This window comes from Osmia lignaria, unplaced genomic scaffold, assembly GCF_051020975.1.
Source record: "Osmia lignaria lignaria isolate PbOS001 unplaced genomic scaffold, iyOsmLign1 scaffold0003, whole genome shotgun sequence".
Lineage (NCBI taxonomy): Eukaryota > Metazoa > Arthropoda > Insecta > Hymenoptera > Megachilidae > Osmia > Osmia lignaria.
In genome coordinates, this window is record NW_027478160.1 from 12039195 (window position 1) to 12056189 (window position 16995).

Genomic DNA, 16995 nt, shown 5'->3' on the forward strand with positions numbered 1-16995 from the left:
ATATCTCGGAAACGAAGCGAGCTATGGCAAAATGTTAAGAGACCTTTTTTGTAGAGAATTAAGTTTCCTACTTTTTATGTTCTATGATATTTTTTGATCAGATGCGTAGTTCTCGAGATATATCAAGATATTTAAAAGTTCCGAAGCCGCACCAACATAATAGAGATACAGAAACACCGTGGCCCCTTTCTTTGAGATAACTCTGCACTATTGCGAGCTGTAAATGCCACTTCCAGCTTAGCTGTGCAGAAGAAGAACAACAAGAAGAAGAAATATCTCGAAATCTGTCCGTCAGGCCCCTTCCCTTGAGATATATCTGCAAATATCTCGGAAACGAAGCGAGCTATGGCAAAATGTTAAGAGACCTTTTTTGTAGAGAATTATGTTTCCTACAATTTATGTTCTATGATATTTTTTGATCAGAAGCGTAGTTTTCGAGATACATCGAGATATTTAAAAGTTCCGAAGCCGCACCAACATAATAGAGATACAGAAACACCGTGGCCCCTTTCTTTGAGATAACTCTGCACTAGTGCGAGCCGCAAATGCCACTTCCAGCTTAGCTGTGCAGAAGAAGAACAACAAGAAGAAGAAATATCTCGAAATATGTCCGGCAGGCCCCTTCCCTTGAGATATATCTGCAAATATCTCGGAAACGAAGCGAGCTATGGCAAAATGTTAAGAGACCTTTTTTGTAGAGAATTCTGTTTCCTACAATTTATGTTCTATGATATTTTTTGATCAGAAGCGTAGTTTTCGAGATATATCGAGATATTTAAAAGTTCCGAAGCCGCACCAACATAATAGAGATACAGAAACACCGTGGCCCCTTTCTTTGAGATAACTCTGCACTAGTGCGAGCCGCAAATGCCACTTCCAGCTTAGCTGTGCAGAAGAAGAACAACAAGAAGAAGAAATATCTCGAAATATGTCCGTCAGGCCAGTTCCTTTGAGCTGAATCTGCAAATATCTCGGAAACGAAGCGAGCTATGGCAAAATGTTAAGAGACGTTTTTTGTAGAGAATTATGTTTCCTACAATTTATGTTCTATGATATTTTTTGATCAGAAGCGTAGTTTTCGAGATATATCGAGATACTTAAAAGTTCCGAAGCCGCACCAACATATTAGAGATACAGAAACACCGTGGCCCCTTTCTTTGAGATAACTGTGCACTAGTGCGAGCCGCAAATGCCACTTCCAGCTTAGCTGTGCAGAAGAAGAACAACAAGAAGAAGAAACTTCTCGAAATATGTCCGTTAGGCCCCTTCCCTTGAGATAAATCTGCACATATCTCGGAAACGAAGCGAGCTATGGCAAAATGTTAAGAGACGTTTTTTGTAGAGAATTATGTTTCCTACTATTTATGTTCTATGATATTTTTTGATCAGAAGCGTAGTTTTCGAGATACATCGAGATATTTAAAAGTTCCGAAGCCGCACCAACATAATAGAGATACAGAAACACCGTGGCCCCTTTCTTTGAGATAACTCTGCACTAGTGCGAGCCGCAAATGCCACTTCCAGCTTAGCTGTGCAGAAGAAGAACAACAAGAAGAAGAAATATCTCGAAATATGTCCGGCAGGCCCCTTCCCTTGAGATATATCTGCAAATATCTCGGAAACGAAGCGAGCTATGGCAAAATGTTAAGAGACCTTTTTTGTAGAGAATTCTGTTTCGTACAATTTATGTTCTATGATATTTTTTGATCAGAAGCGTAGTTTTCGAGATATATCGAGATATTTGAAAGTTCCGAAGCCGCACCAACATAATAGAGATACAGAAACACCGTGGCCCCTTTCCTTGAGATAACTCTGCACTATTGCGAGCTGCAAATGCCACTTCCAGCTTAGCTGTGCAGAAGAACAACAACAAGAAGAAGAAATATCTCGAAATATGTCCGTCAGGCCCCTTCCCTTGAGATAAATCTGCACATATCTCGGAAACGAAGCAAGCTATGGCAAAATGTTAAGAGACGTTTTTTGTAGAGAATTATGTTTCCTACTATTTATGTTCTATGATATTTTTTGATCCGAAGTGTAGTTTTCGAGATATATCAAGATATATAAAAGTTCCGAAGCCGCACCAACATAATAGAGATACAGAAACACCGTGGCCCCTCTCTTTGAGATAACTCTGCACTATTGCGAGCTGGAAATGCCACTTCCAGTTTAGCTGTGCAGAAGAAGGACAACAAGAAGAAGAAATATCTCGAAATATGTCCGTTAGGCCCCTTTCCTTGAGATAAATCTGCAAATATCTCGGAAACGAAGCGAGCTATGGCAAAATGTTAAGAGACGTTTTTTATAGAGAATTATGTTTCCTACAATTTATGTTCTATGATATTTTTTGATCAGAAGCGTAGTTTTCGAGATACATCGAGATATTTAAAAGTTCCGAAGCCGCACCAACATAATAGAGATACAGAAACACCGTGGCCCCTTTCTTTGAGATAACTCTGCACTAGTGCGAGCCGCAAATGCCACTTCCAGCTTAGCTGTGCAGAAGAAGAACAACAAGAAGAAGAAATATCTCGAAATATGTCCGTTAGGCCCCTTTCCTTGAGATAAATCTGCAAATATCTCGGAAACGAAGCGACCTATGGCAAAATGTTAAGAGACCTTTTTTGTAGAGAATTAAGTTTCCTACTTTTTATGTTCTATGATATTTTTTGATCAGATGCGTAGTTCTCGAGATATATCAAGATATTTAAAAGTTCCGAAGCCGCACCAACATAATAGAGATACAGAAACGCCGTGGCCCCTTTCTTTGAGATAACTCTGCACTATTGCGAGCTGCAAATGCCACTTCCAGCTTAGCTGTGCAGAGGAAGAACAACAAGAAGAAGAAATATCTCGAAATATGTCCGTCAGGCCAGTTCCTTTGAGATGAATCTGCAAATATCTCGGAAACGAAGCGAGCTATGGCAAAATGTTAAGAGACGTTTTTTATAGAGAATTATGTTTCCTACAATTTATGTTCTATGATATTTTTTGATCAGAAGCGTAGTTTTCGAGATACATCGAGATATTTAAAAGTTCCGAAGCCGCACCAACATAATAGAGATACAGAAACACCGTGGCCCCATTCTTTGAGATAACTCTGCACTAGTGCGAGCCGCAAATGCCACTTCCAGCTTAGCTGTGCAGAAGAAGAACAACAAGAAGAAGAAATATCTCGAAATATGTCCGTCAGGCCCCTTCCCTTGAGATAAATCTGCACATATCTCGGAAACGAAGCGAGCTATGGCAAAATGTTAAGAGACGTTTTTTGTAGAGAATTATGTTTCCTACTATTTATGTTCTATGATATTTTTTGATCCGAAGCGTAGTTTTCGAGATATATCGAGATATTTAAAAGTTCCGAAGCCGCACCAACATAGTAGGGATACAGAAACACCGTGGCCCCTTTCCTTGAGATAACTCTGCACTAGTGCGAGCCGCAAATGCCACTTCCAGCTTAGCTGTGCAGAAGAAGAACAACAAGAAGAAGAAATATCTCGAAATATGTCCGTCAGGCCCCTTCCCTTGAGATAAATCTGCAAATATCCCGGAAACGAAGCGAGCTATGGCAAAATGTTAAGAGACCTTTTTTGTAGAGAATTAAGTTTCCTACTTTTTATGTTCGATGATATTTTTTGATCAGATGCGTAGTTCTCGAGATATATCAAGATATTTAAAAGTTCCGAAGCTGCACCAACATAATAGAGGTACAGAAACACCGTGGCCTCTTTCTTTGAGATAACTCTGCACTATTGCGAGCTGCAAATGCCACTTCGAGCTTAGCTGTGCAGAAGAAGAACAACAAGAAGAAGAAATATCTCGAAATATGTCCGTCAGGCCCCTTCCCTTGAGATAAATATGCAAATATCTCGGAAACGAAGCGAGCTATGGCAAAATGTTAAGAGACCTTTTTTGTAGAGAATTAATTTTCCTACTTTTTATGTTCTACGATATTTTTTGATGAGATGCGTAGTTCTCGAGATATATCAAGATATTTAAAAGTTCCGAAGCCGCACCAACATAATAGAGATACAGAAACACCGTGGCCCCTTTCTTTGAGATAACTCTGCACTATTGCGAGCTGCAAATGCCACTTCCAGCTTAGCTGTGCAGAGGAAGAACAACAAGAAGAAGAAATATCTCGAAATATGTCCGTCAGGCCAGTTGCTTTGAGCTGAATCTGCAAATATCTCGGAAACGAAACGAGCTATGGCAAAATGTTAAGAGACGTTTTTTGTAGAGAATTATGTTTCCTACAATTTATGTTCTATGATATTTTTTGATCAGAAGCGTAGTTTTCGAGATATATCGAGATATTTAAAAGTTCCGAAGCCGCACCAACGTAATAGAGATACAGAAACACCGTGGCCCCTTTCTTTGAGATAACTCTGCACGATTGCGAGCTGGAAATGCCACTTCCAGTTTAGCTGTGCAGAAAAAGAACAACAAGAAGAAGAAATATCTCGAAATATGTCCATCAGGACCCTTCCCTTGAGATATATCTGCAAATATCTCGGAAACGAAATGAGCTATGGCAAAATGTTAAGAGACCTTTTTTGTAGAGAATTATGTTTCCTACAATTTATGTTCTATGATATTTTTTGATCAGAAGCGTAGTTTTCGAGATATATCGAGATATGTAAAAGTTCCGAAGCCGCACCAACATAATAGAGATACAGAAACACCGTGGCCCGTTTCTTTGGGATAACTCTGCACTCTTGCGAGCTGCAAATGCCACTTCCAGCTTAGCTGTGCAGAAGAAGAACAACAAGAAGAAGAAATATCTCGAAATATGTCCGTCAGGCCACTTCCCTCGAGATAAATCTGCAAATATCTCGGAAACGAAGCGAGCTATGGCAAAATGTAAAGAGACCTTTTTTGTAGAGAATTAAGTTTCCTACTTTTTATGTTCTATGATATTTTTTGATCGGTTGCGTAGTTCTCGAGATATATCAAGATATTTAAAAGTTCCGAAGCCGCACCAACATAATAGAGATACAGAAACACCGTGGCCCCTTTCTTTGAGATAACTCTGCACTATTGCGAGCTGCAAATGCCACTTCCAGCTTAGCTGTGCAGAAGAAGAACAACAAGAAGAAGAAATATCTCGAAATATGTCCGTCAGGCCCCTTCCCTTGAGATAAATCTGCATATATCTCGGAAACGAAGCGAGCTATGGCAAAATGTTGAGAGACCTTTTTTGTAGAGAATGAAGTTTTCTACTTTTTATGTTCTACGATATTTTTTGATCAGATGCGTAGTTCTCGAGATATATCAAGATATTTAAAAGTTCCGAAGCCGCACCAACATAATAGAGATACAGAAACACCGTGGCCCCTTTCTTTGAGATAACTCGGCACTACTGCGAGCTGGAAATGCCACTTCCAGTTTAGCTGTGCAGAAGAAGAACAACAAGAAGAAGAAATATCTCGAAATATGTCCGTCAGGCCCCTTCCCTTGAGATAAATCTGCAAGTATCTTGGAAACGAAGCGCGCTATGGCAAAATGTTAAGAGACCTTTTTTGTAGAGAATTAAGTTTCCTACTTTTTATGTTCTATGATATTTTTTGATCAGATGCGTAGTTCTCGAGATATATCAAGATATTTAAAAGTTCCGAAGCCGCACCAACATAATAGAGATACAGAAACACCGTGGCCCCTATCTTTGAGATAACTCTGCACTATTGCGAGCTGCAAATGCCACTTCCAGCTTAGCTGTGCAGAAGAAGAACAACAAGAAGAAGAAATATCTCGAAATATGTCCGTCAGGCCCCTTCCCTTGAGATAAATCTGCAAATATCTCGGAAACGAAGCGAGCTATGGCAAAATGTTTAGCGACTTTATTTGTAGAGAATTAAGTTTCCTACTTTTTACGTTCTATGATATTTTTTAATCAGATGCGTAGTTCTCGAGATATATAAAGATATTTTAAAGTTCCGAAGCCGCACCAACATAATAGAGATACAGAAACACCGTGGCCCCTTTCTTCGAGATAACTCTGCACTATTCTGAGCTGCAAATGCCACTTCCAGCTTAGCTGTGCAGAAGAAGAACAACAAGAAGAAGAAATATCTCGAAAAATGTCCGTCAGGCCCCTTCCCTTGAGATAAATCTGCAAATATCTCGGAAACGAAGCGAGCTATGGCAAAATGTTAAGAGACGTTTTTTATAGAGAATTATGTTTCCTACAATTTATGTTCTATGATATTTTTTGATCAGAAGCGTAGTTTTCGAGATACATCGAGATATTTAAAAGTTCCGAAGCCGCACCAACATAATAGAGATACAGAAACACCGTGGCCCCTTTCTTTGAGATAACTCTGCACTAGTGCGAGCCGCAAATGCCACTTCCAGCTTAGCTGTGCAGAAGAAGAACAACAAGAAGAAGAAATATCTCGAAATATGTCCGTTAGGCCCCTTTCCTTGAGATAAATCTGCAAATATCTCGGAAACGAAGCGACCTATGGCAAAATGTTAAGAGACCTTTTTTGTAGAGAATTAAGTTTCCTACTTTTTATGTTCTATGATATTTTTTGATCAGATGCGTAGTTCTCGAGATATATCAAGATATTTAAAAGTTCCGAAGCCGCACCAACATAATAGAGATACAGAAACGCCGTGGCCCCTTTCTTTGAGATAACTCTGCACTATTGCGAGCTGCAAATGCCACTTCCAGCTTAGCTGTGCAGAGGAAGAACAACAAGAAGAAGAAATATCTCGAAATATGTCCGTCAGGCCAGTTCCTTTGAGATGAATCTGCAAATATCTCGGAAACGAAGCGAGCTATGGCAAAATGTTAAGAGACGTTTTTTATAGAGAATTATGTTTCCTACAATTTATGTTCTATGATATTTTTTGATCAGAAGCGTAGTTTTCGAGATACATCGAGATATTTAAAAGTTCCGAAGCCGCACCAACATAATAGAGATACAGAAACACCGTGGCCCCATTCTTTGAGATAACTCTGCACTAGTGCGAGCCGCAAATGCCACTTCCAGCTTAGCTGTGCAGAAGAAGAACAACAAGAAGAAGAAATATCTCGAAATATGTCCGTCAGGCCCCTTCCCTTGAGATAAATCTGCACATATCTCGGAAACGAAGCGAGCTATGGCAAAATGTTAAGAGACGTTTTTTGTAGAGAATTATGTTTCCTACTATTTATGTTCTATGATATTTTTTGATCCGAAGCGTAGTTTTCGAGATATATCGAGATATTTAAAAGTTCCGAAGCCGCACCAACATAGTAGGGATACAGAAACACCGTGGCCCCTTTCCTTGAGATAACTCTGCACTAGTGCGAGCCGCAAATGCCACTTCCAGCTTAGCTGTGCAGAAGAAGAACAACAAGAAGAAGAAATATCTCGAAATATGTCCGTCAGGCCCCTTCCCTTGAGATAAATCTGCAAATATCCCGGAAACGAAGCGAGCTATGGCAAAATGTTAAGAGACCTTTTTTGTAGAGAATTAATTTTCCTACTTTTTATGTTCTACGATATTTTTTGATGAGATGCGTAGTTCTCGAGATATATCAAGATATTTAAAAGTTCCGAAGCCGCACCAACATAATAGAGATACAGAAACACCGTGGCCCCTTTCTTTGAGATAACTCTGCACTATTGCGAGCTGCAAATGCCACTTCCAGCTTAGCTGTGCAGAGGAAGAACAACAAGAAGAAGAAATATCTCGAAATATGTCCGTCAGGCCAGTTCCTTTGAGCTGAATCTGCAAATATCTCGGAAACGAAACGAGCTATGGCAAAATGTTAAGAGACGTTTTTTGTAGAGAATTATGTTTCCTACAATTTATGTTCTATGATATTTTTTGATCAGAAGCGTAGTTTTCGAGATATATCGAGATATTTAAAAGTTCCGAAGCCGCACCAACGTAATAGAGATACAGAAACACCGTGGCCCCTTTCTTTGAGATAACTCTGCACGATTGCGAGCTGGAAATGCCACTTCCAGTTTAGCTGTGCAGAAAAAGAACAACAAGAAGAAGAAATATCTCGAAATATGTCCATCAGGACCCTTCCCTTGAGATATATCTGCAAATATCTCGGAAACGAAATGAGCTATGGCAAAATGTTAAGAGACCTTTTTTGTAGAGAATTATGTTTCCTACAATTTATGTTCTATGATATTTTTTGATCAGAAGCGTAGTTTTCGAGATATATCGAGATATGTAAAAGTTCCGAAGCCGCACCAACATAATAGAGATACAGAAACACCGTGGCCCGTTTCTTTGGGATAACTCTGCACTCTTGCGAGCTGCAAATGCCACTTCCAGCTTAGCTGTGCAGAAGAAGAACAACAAGAAGAAGAAATATCTCGAAATATGTCCGTCAGGCCACTTCCCTCGAGATAAATCTGCAAATATCTCGGAAACGAAGCGAGCTATGGCAAAATGTAAAGAGACCTTTTTTGTAGAGAATTAAGTTTCCTACTTTTTATGTTCTATGATATTTTTTGATCGGTTGCGTAGTTCTCGAGATATATCAAGATATTTAAAAGTTCCGAAGCCGCACCAACATAATAGAGATACAGAAACACCGTGGCCCCTTTCTTTGAGATAACTCGGCACTACTGCGAGCTGGAAATGCCACTTCCAGTTTAGCTGTGCAGAAGAAGAACAACAAGAAGAAGAAATATCTCGAAATATGTCCGTCAGGCCCCTTCCCTTGAGATAAATCTGCAAGTATCTTGGAAACGAAGCGAGCTATGGCAAAATGTTAAGAGACCTTTTTTGTAGAGAATTAAGTTTCCTACTTTTTATGTTCTATGATATTTTTTGATCAGATGCGTAGTTCTCGAGATATATCAAGATATTTAAAAGTTCCGAAGCCGCACCAACATAATAGAGATACAGAAACACCGTGGCCCCTATCTTTGAGATAACTCTGCACTATTGCGAGCTGCAAATGCCACTTCCAGCTTAGCTGTGCAGAAGAAGAACAACAAGAAGAAGAAATATCTCGAAATATGTCCGTCAGGCCCCTTCCCTTGAGATAAATCTGCAAATATCTCGGAAACGAAGCGAGCTATGGCAAAATGTTTAGCGACTTTATTTGTAGAGAATTAAGTTTCCTACTTTTTACGTTCTATGATATTTTTTAATCAGATGCGTAGTTCTCGAGATATATAAAGATATTTTAAAGTTCCGAAGCCGCACCAACATAATAGAGATACAGAAACACCGTGGCCCCTTTCTTCGAGATAACTCTGCACTATTCTGAGCTGCAAATGCCACTTCCAGCTTAGCTGTGCAGAAGAAGAACAACAAGAAGAGGAAATATCTCGAAAAATGTCCGTCAGGCCCCTTCCCTTGAGATAAATCTGCAAATATCTCGGAAACGAAGCGAGCTATGGCAAAATGTTAAGAGACCTTATTTGTAGAGAATTAAGTTTCCTACTTTTTATGTTCTATGATATTTTTTGATCAGATGCGTAGTTCTCGAGATATATCAAGATATTTAAAAGTTCCGAAGCCGCACCAACATAATAGAGATACAGAAACACCGTGGCCCCTTTCTTTGAGATAACTCTGCACTATTGCGAGCTGTAAATGCCACGTCCAGCTTAGCTGTGCAGAAGAAGAACAACAAGAAGAAGAAATATCTCGAAATATGTCCGTCAGGCCCCTTCCCTCGAGATAAATCTGCAAATATCTCGGAAACGAAGCGAGCTATGGCAAAATGTTAAGAGACCTTTTTTGTAGAGAATTAAGTTTCCTACTTTTTATGTTCTATGATATTTTTTGATCGGATGCGTAGCTCTCGAGATATATCAAGATATTTAAAAGTTCCGAAGCCGCACCAACATAATAGAGATACAGAAACACCGTGGCCCCTTCCTTTGAGATAACTCTGCACTATTGCGAGCTGCAAATGCCACTTCCAGCTTAGCTGTGCAGAAGAAGAACAACAAGAAGAAGAAATATCTCGAAATATGTCCGTCAGACCCCTTCCCTTGAGATAAATCTGCAAATATCTCGGAAACGAAGCGAGCTATGGCAAAATGTTAAGAGACCTTTTTTGTAGAGAATTATGTTTCCCACAATTTACGTTCTATGATATTTTTTGATCAGATGCGTAGTTCTCGAGATATATAAAGATATTTTAAAGTTCCGAAGCCGCACCAACATAATAGAGATACAGAAACACCGTGGCCCCTTTCTTCGAGATAACTCTGCACTATTCTGAGCTGCAAATGCCACTTCCAGCTTAGCTGTGCAGAAGAAGAACAACAAGAAGAAGAAATATCTCGAAAAATGTCCGTCAGGCCCCTTCCCTTGAGATAAATCTGCAAATATCTCGGAAACGAAGCGAGCTATGGCAAAATGTTAAGAGACCTTATTTGTAGAGAATTAAGTTTCCTACTTTTTATGTTCTATGATATTTTTTGATCAGATGCGTAGTTCTCGAGATATATCAAGATATTTAAAAGTTCCGAAGCCGCACCAACATAATAGAGATACAGAAACACCGTGGCCCCTTTCTTTGAGATAACTCTGCACTATTGCGAGCTGTAAATGCCACGTCCAGCTTAGCTGTGCAGAAGAAGAACAACAAGAAGAAGAAATATCTCGAAATATGTCCGTCAGGCCCCTTCCCTCGAGATAAATCTGCAAATATCTCGGAAACGAAGCGAGCTATGGCAAAATGTTAAGAGACCTTTTTTGTAGAGAATTAAGTTTCCTACTTTTTATGTTCTATGATATTTTTTGATCGGATGCGTAGCTCTCGAGATATATCAAGATATTTAAAAGTTCCGAAGCCGCACCAACATAATAGAGATACAGAAACACCGTGGCCCCTTTCTTTGAGATAACTCTGCACTATTGCGAGCTGCAAATGCCACTTCCAGCTTAGCTGTGCAGAAGAAGAACAACAAGAAGAAGAAATATCTCGAAATATGTCCGTCAGACCCCTTCCCTTGAGATAAATCTGCAAATATCTCGGAAACGAAGCGAGCTATGGCAAAATGTTAAGAGACCTTTTTTGTAGAGAATTATGTTTCCCACAATTTACGTTCTATGATATTTTTTGATCAGAAGCGTAGTTTTCGAGATATATCGAGATATTTAAAAGATCCGAAGCCGCACCAACATAATAGAGATACAGAAACACCGTGGCCCCTTTCTTCGAGATAACTCTCCACTATTGCGAGCTGCAAATGCCACTTCCAGCTTAGCTGTGCAGAAGAAGACCAACAAGAAGAAGAAATATCTCGAAATATGTCCGTCAGGCCCCTTCCCTTGAGATAAATCTGCAAATATCTCGGAAACGAAGCGAGCTATGGCAAAATGTTAAGAGACCTTATTTGTGGAGAATTAAGTTTCCTACTTTTTATGTTCTATGATATTATTTGATCAGATGCGTAGTTCTCGAGATATATCAAGATATTTAAAAGTTCCGAAGCCGCACCAACATAATAGAGATACAGAAACACCGTGGCCCCTTTCTTTGAGATAACTCTGCACTATTGCGAGCTGCAAATGCCACTTCCAGCTTAGCTGTGCAGAAGAAGAACAACAAGAAGAAGAAATATCTCGAAATATGTCCGTCAGGCCCCTTCCCTTGAGATAAATCTGCAAATATCTCGGAAACGAAGCGAGCTATGGCAAAATGTTAAGAGACCTTTTTTGTAGAGAATTAAGTTTCCTACGTCTTATGTTGTATGATATTTTTTGATCAGATGCGTAGTTCTCGAGATATATCAAGATATTTAAAAGTTCCGAAGCCGCACCAACATAATAGAGATACAGAAACACCGTGGCCCCTCTCTTTGAGATAACTCTGCACTATTGCGAGCTGCAAATGCCACTTCCAGTTTAGCTGTGCAGAAGAAGACCAACAAGAAGAAGAAATATCTCGAAATATGTCCGTCAGGCCCCTTCCCTTGAGATAAATCTGCAAATATCTCGGAAACGAAGCGAGCTATGGCAAAATGTTAAGAGACCTTATTTATGGAGAATTAAGTTTCCTACTTTTTATGTTCTATGATATTATTTGATTAGATGCGTAGTTCTCGAGATATATCAAGATATTTAAAAGTTCCGAAGCCGCACCAACATAATAGAGATACAGAAACACCGTGGCCCCTTTCTTTGAGATAACTCTGCACTATTGCGAGCTGCAAATGCCACTTCCAGCTTAGCTGTGCAGAAGAAGAACAACAAGAAGAAGAAATATCTCGAAATATGTCCGTCAGGCCCCTTCCCTTGAGATAAATCTGCATATATCTCGGAAACGAAGCGAGCTATGGCAAAATGTTGAGAGACCTTTTTTGTAGAGAATTAAGTTTTCTACTTTTTATGTTCTATGATATTTTTTGATCAGATGCGTAGTTCTCGAGATATATCAAGATATTTAAAAGTTCCGAAGCCGCACCAACATAATAGAGATACAGAAACACCGTGGCCCCTTTCTTTGAGATAACTCGGCACTACAGCGAGCAGGAAATGCCACTTCCAGTTTAGCTGTGCAGAAGAAGAACAACAAGAAGAAGAAATATCTCGAAATATGTCCGTCAGGCCCCTTCCCTTGAGATAAATCTGCAAGTATCTTGGAAACGAAGCGAGCTATGGCAAAATGTTAAGAGACCTTATTTGTGGAGAATTAAGTTTCCTACTTTTTGTTCTATGATATTATTTGATCAGATGCGTAGTTCTCGAGATATATCAAGATATTTAAAAGTTCCGAAGCCGCACCAACATAATAGAGATACAGAAACACCGTGGCCCCTTTCTTTGAGATAACTCTGCACTATTGCGAGCTGCAAATGCCACTTCCAGCTTAGCTGTGCAGAAGAAGAACAACAAGAAGAAGAAATATCTCGAAATATGTCCGTCAGGCCCCTTCCCTTGAGATAAATCTGCATATATCTCGGAAACGAAGCGAGCTATGGCAAAATGTTGAGAGACCTTTTTTGTAGAGAATTAAGTTTTCTACTTTTTATGTTCTATGATATTTTTTGATCAGATGCGTAGTTCTCGAGATATATCAAGATATTTAAAAGTTCCGAAGCCGCACCAACATAATAGAGATACAGAAACACCGTGGCCCCTTTCTTTGAGATAACTCGGCACTACAGCGAGCTGGAAATGCCACTTCCAGTTTAGCTGTGCAGAAGAAGAACAACAAGAAGAAGAAATATCTCGAAATATGTCCGTCAGGCCCCTTCCCTTGAGATAAATCTGCAAGTATCTTGGAAACGAAGCGAGCTATGGCAAAATGTTAAGAGACCTTTTTTGTAGAGAATTAAGTTTCCTACTTTTTATGTTCTATGATATTTTTTGATCAGATGCGTAGTTCTCGAGATATATCAAGATATTTAAAAGTTCCGAAGCCGCACCAACATAATAGAGATACAGAAACACCGTGGCCCCTTTCTTTGAGATAACTCTGCACTATTGCGAGCTGCAAATGCCACTTCCAGCTTAGCTGTGCAGAAGAAGAACAACAAGAAGAAGAAATATCTCGAAATATGTCCGTCAGGCCCCTTCCCTTGAGATAAATCTGCAAATATCTCGGAAACGAAGCGAGCTATGGCAAAATGTTAAGCGACTTTATTTGTAGAGAATTAAGTTTCCTACTTTTTACGTTCTATGATATTTTTTAATCAGATGCGTAGTTCTCGAGATATATAAAGATATTTTAAAGTTCCGAAGCCGCACCAACATAATAGAGATACAGAAACACCGTGACCCCTTTCTTCGAGATAACTCTGCACTATTGCGAGCTGCAAATGCCACTTCCAGCTTAGCTGTGCAGAAGAAGAACAACAAGAAGAAGAAATATCTCGAAAAATGTCCGTCAGGCCCCTTCCCTTGAGATAAATCTGCAAATATCTCGGAAACGAAGCGAGCTATGGCAAAATGTTAAGAGACCTTTTTTGTTGAGAATTATGTTTCCCACAATTTAGGTTCTATGATATTTTTTGATCAGAAGCGTAGTTTTCGAGATATATCGAGATATTTAAAAGATCCGAAGCCGCACCAACATAATAGAGATACAGAAACACCGTGGCCCCTTTCTTCGAGATAACTCTGCAGTATTGCGAGCTGCAAATGCCACTTCCAGCTTAGCTGTGCAGAAGAAGACCAACAAGAAGAAGAAATATCTCGAAATATGTCCGTCAGGCCCCTTCCCTCGAGATAAATCTGCAAATATCTCGGAAACGAAGCGAGCTATGGCAAAATGTTAAGAGACCTTTTTTGTAGAGAATTAAGTTTCCTAGTTTTTATGTTCCATGATATTTTTTGATCGGATGCGTAGCTCTCGAGATATATCAAGATATTTAAAAGTTCCGAAGCCGCACCAACATAATAGAGATACAGAAACACCGTGGCCCCTTTCTTTGAGATAACTCTGCACTATTGCGAGCTGCAAATGCCACTTCCAGCTTAGCTGTGCAGAAGAAGAACAACAAGAAGAAGAAATATCTCGAAATATGTCCGTCAGGCCCCTTCCCTTGAGATAAATCTGCATATATCTCGGAAACGAAGCGAGCTATGGCAAAATGTTGAGAGACCTTTTTTGTAGAGAATTAAGTTTTCTACTTTTTATGTTCTATGATATTTTTTGATCAGATGCGTAGTTCTCGAGATATATCAAGATATTTAAAAGTTCCGAAGCCGCACCAACATAATAGAGATACAGAAACACCGTGGCCCCTTTCTTTGAGATAACTCGGCACTACTGCGAGCTGGAAATGCCACTTCCAGTTTAGCTGTGCAGAAGAAGAACAACAAGAAGAAGAAATATCTCGAAATATGTCCGTCAGGCCCCTTCCCTTGAGATAAATCTGCAAGTATCTTGGAAACGAAGCGAGCTATGGCAAAATGTTAAGAGACCTTATTTGTGGAGAATTAAGTTTCCTACTTTTTATGTTCTATGATATTATTTGATCAGATGCGTAGTTCTCGAGATATATCAAGATATTTAAAAGTTCCGAAGCCGCACCAACATAATAGAGATACAGAAACACCGTGGCCCCTTTCTTTGAGATAACTCTGCACTATTGCGAGCTGCAAATGCCACTTCCAGCTTAGCTGTGCAGAAGAAGAACAACAAGAAGAAGAAATATCTCGAAATATGTCCGTCAGGCCCCTTCCCTTGAGATAAATCTGCATATATCTCGGAAACGAAGCGAGCTATGGCAAAATGTTGAGAGACCTTTTTTGTAGAGAATTAAGTTTTCTACTTTTTATGTTCTATGATATTTTTTGATCAGATGCGTAGTTCTCGAGATATATCAAGATATTTAAAAGTTCCGAAGCCGCACCAACATAATAGAGATACAGAAACACCGTGGCCCCTTTCTTTGAGATAACTCGGCACTACTGCGAGCTGGAAATGCCACTTCCTGTTTAGCTGTGCAGAAGAAGAACAACAAGAAGAAGAAATATCTCGAAATATGTCCGTCAGGCCCCTTCCCTTGAGATAAATCTGCAAGTATCTTGGAAACGAAGCGAGCTATGGCAAAATGTTAAGAGACCTTTTTTATAGAGAATTAAGTTTCCTACTTTTTATGTTCTATGATATTTTTTGATCAGATGCGTAGTTCTCGAGATATATCAAGATATTTAAAAGTTCCGTAGCCGCACCAACATAATAGAGATACAGAAACACCGTGGCCCCTTTCTTTGAGATAACTCTGCACTATTGCGAGCTGCAAATGCCACTTCCAGCTTAGCTGTGCAGAAGAAGAACAACAAGAAGAAGAAATATCTCGAAATATGTCCGTCAGGCCCCTTCCCTTGAGATAAATCTGCAAATATCTCGGAAACGAAGCGAGCTATGGCAAAATTGTAAGCGACTTTATTTGTAGAGAATTAAGTTTCCTACTTTTTACGTTCTATGATATTTTTTAATCAGATGCGTAGTTCTCGAGATATATAAAGATATTTTAAAGTTCCGAAGCCGCACCAACATAATAGAGATACAGAAACACCGTGGCCCCTTTCTTCGAGATAACTCTGCACTATTGCGAGCTGCAAATGCCACTTCCAGCTTAGCTGTGCAGAAGAAGAACAACAAGAAGAAGAAATATCTCGAAATATGTCCGTCAGGCCCCTTCCCTTGAGATAAATCTGCAAATATCTCGGAAACGAAGCGAGCTATGGCAAAATGTTAAGAGACCTTTTTTGTAGAGAATTAAGTTTCCTACGTCTTATGTTGTATGATATTTTTTGATCAGATGCGTAGTTCTCGAGATATATCAAGATATTTAAAAGTTCCGAAGCCGCACCAACATAATAGAGATACAGAAACACCGTGGCCCCTCTCTTTGAGATAACTCTGCACTATTGCGAGCTGCAAATGCCACTTCCAGTTTAGCTGTGCAGAAGAAGACCAACAAGAAGAAGAAATATCTCGAAATATGTCCGTCAGGCCCCTTCCCTTGAGATAAATCTGCAAATATCTCGGAAACGAAGCGAGCTATGGCAAAATGTTAAGAGACCTTATTTGTGGAGAATTAAGTTTCCTACTTTTTATGTTGTATGATATTATTTGATCAGATGCGTAGTTCTCGAGATATATCAAGATATTTAAAAGTTCCGAAGCCGCACCAACATAATAGAGATACAGAAACACCGTGGCCCCTTTCTTTGAGATAACTCGGCACTACTGCGAGCTGGAAATGCCACTTCCAGTTTAGCTGTGCAGAAGAAGAACAACAAGAAGAAGAAATATCTCGAAATATGTCCGTCAGGCCCCTTCCCTTGAGATAAATCTGCAAGTATCTTGGAAACGAAGCGAGCTATGGCAAAATGTTAAGAGACCTTATTTGTGGAGAATTAAGTTTCCTACTTTTTATGTTGTATGATATTATTTGATCAGATGCGTAGTTCTCGAGATATATCAAGATATTTAAAAGTTCCGAAGCCGCACCAACATAATAGAGATACAGAAACACCGTGGCCCCTTTCTTTGAGATAACTCTGCACTATTGCGAGCTGCAAATGCCACTTCCAGCTTAGCTGTGCAGAAGA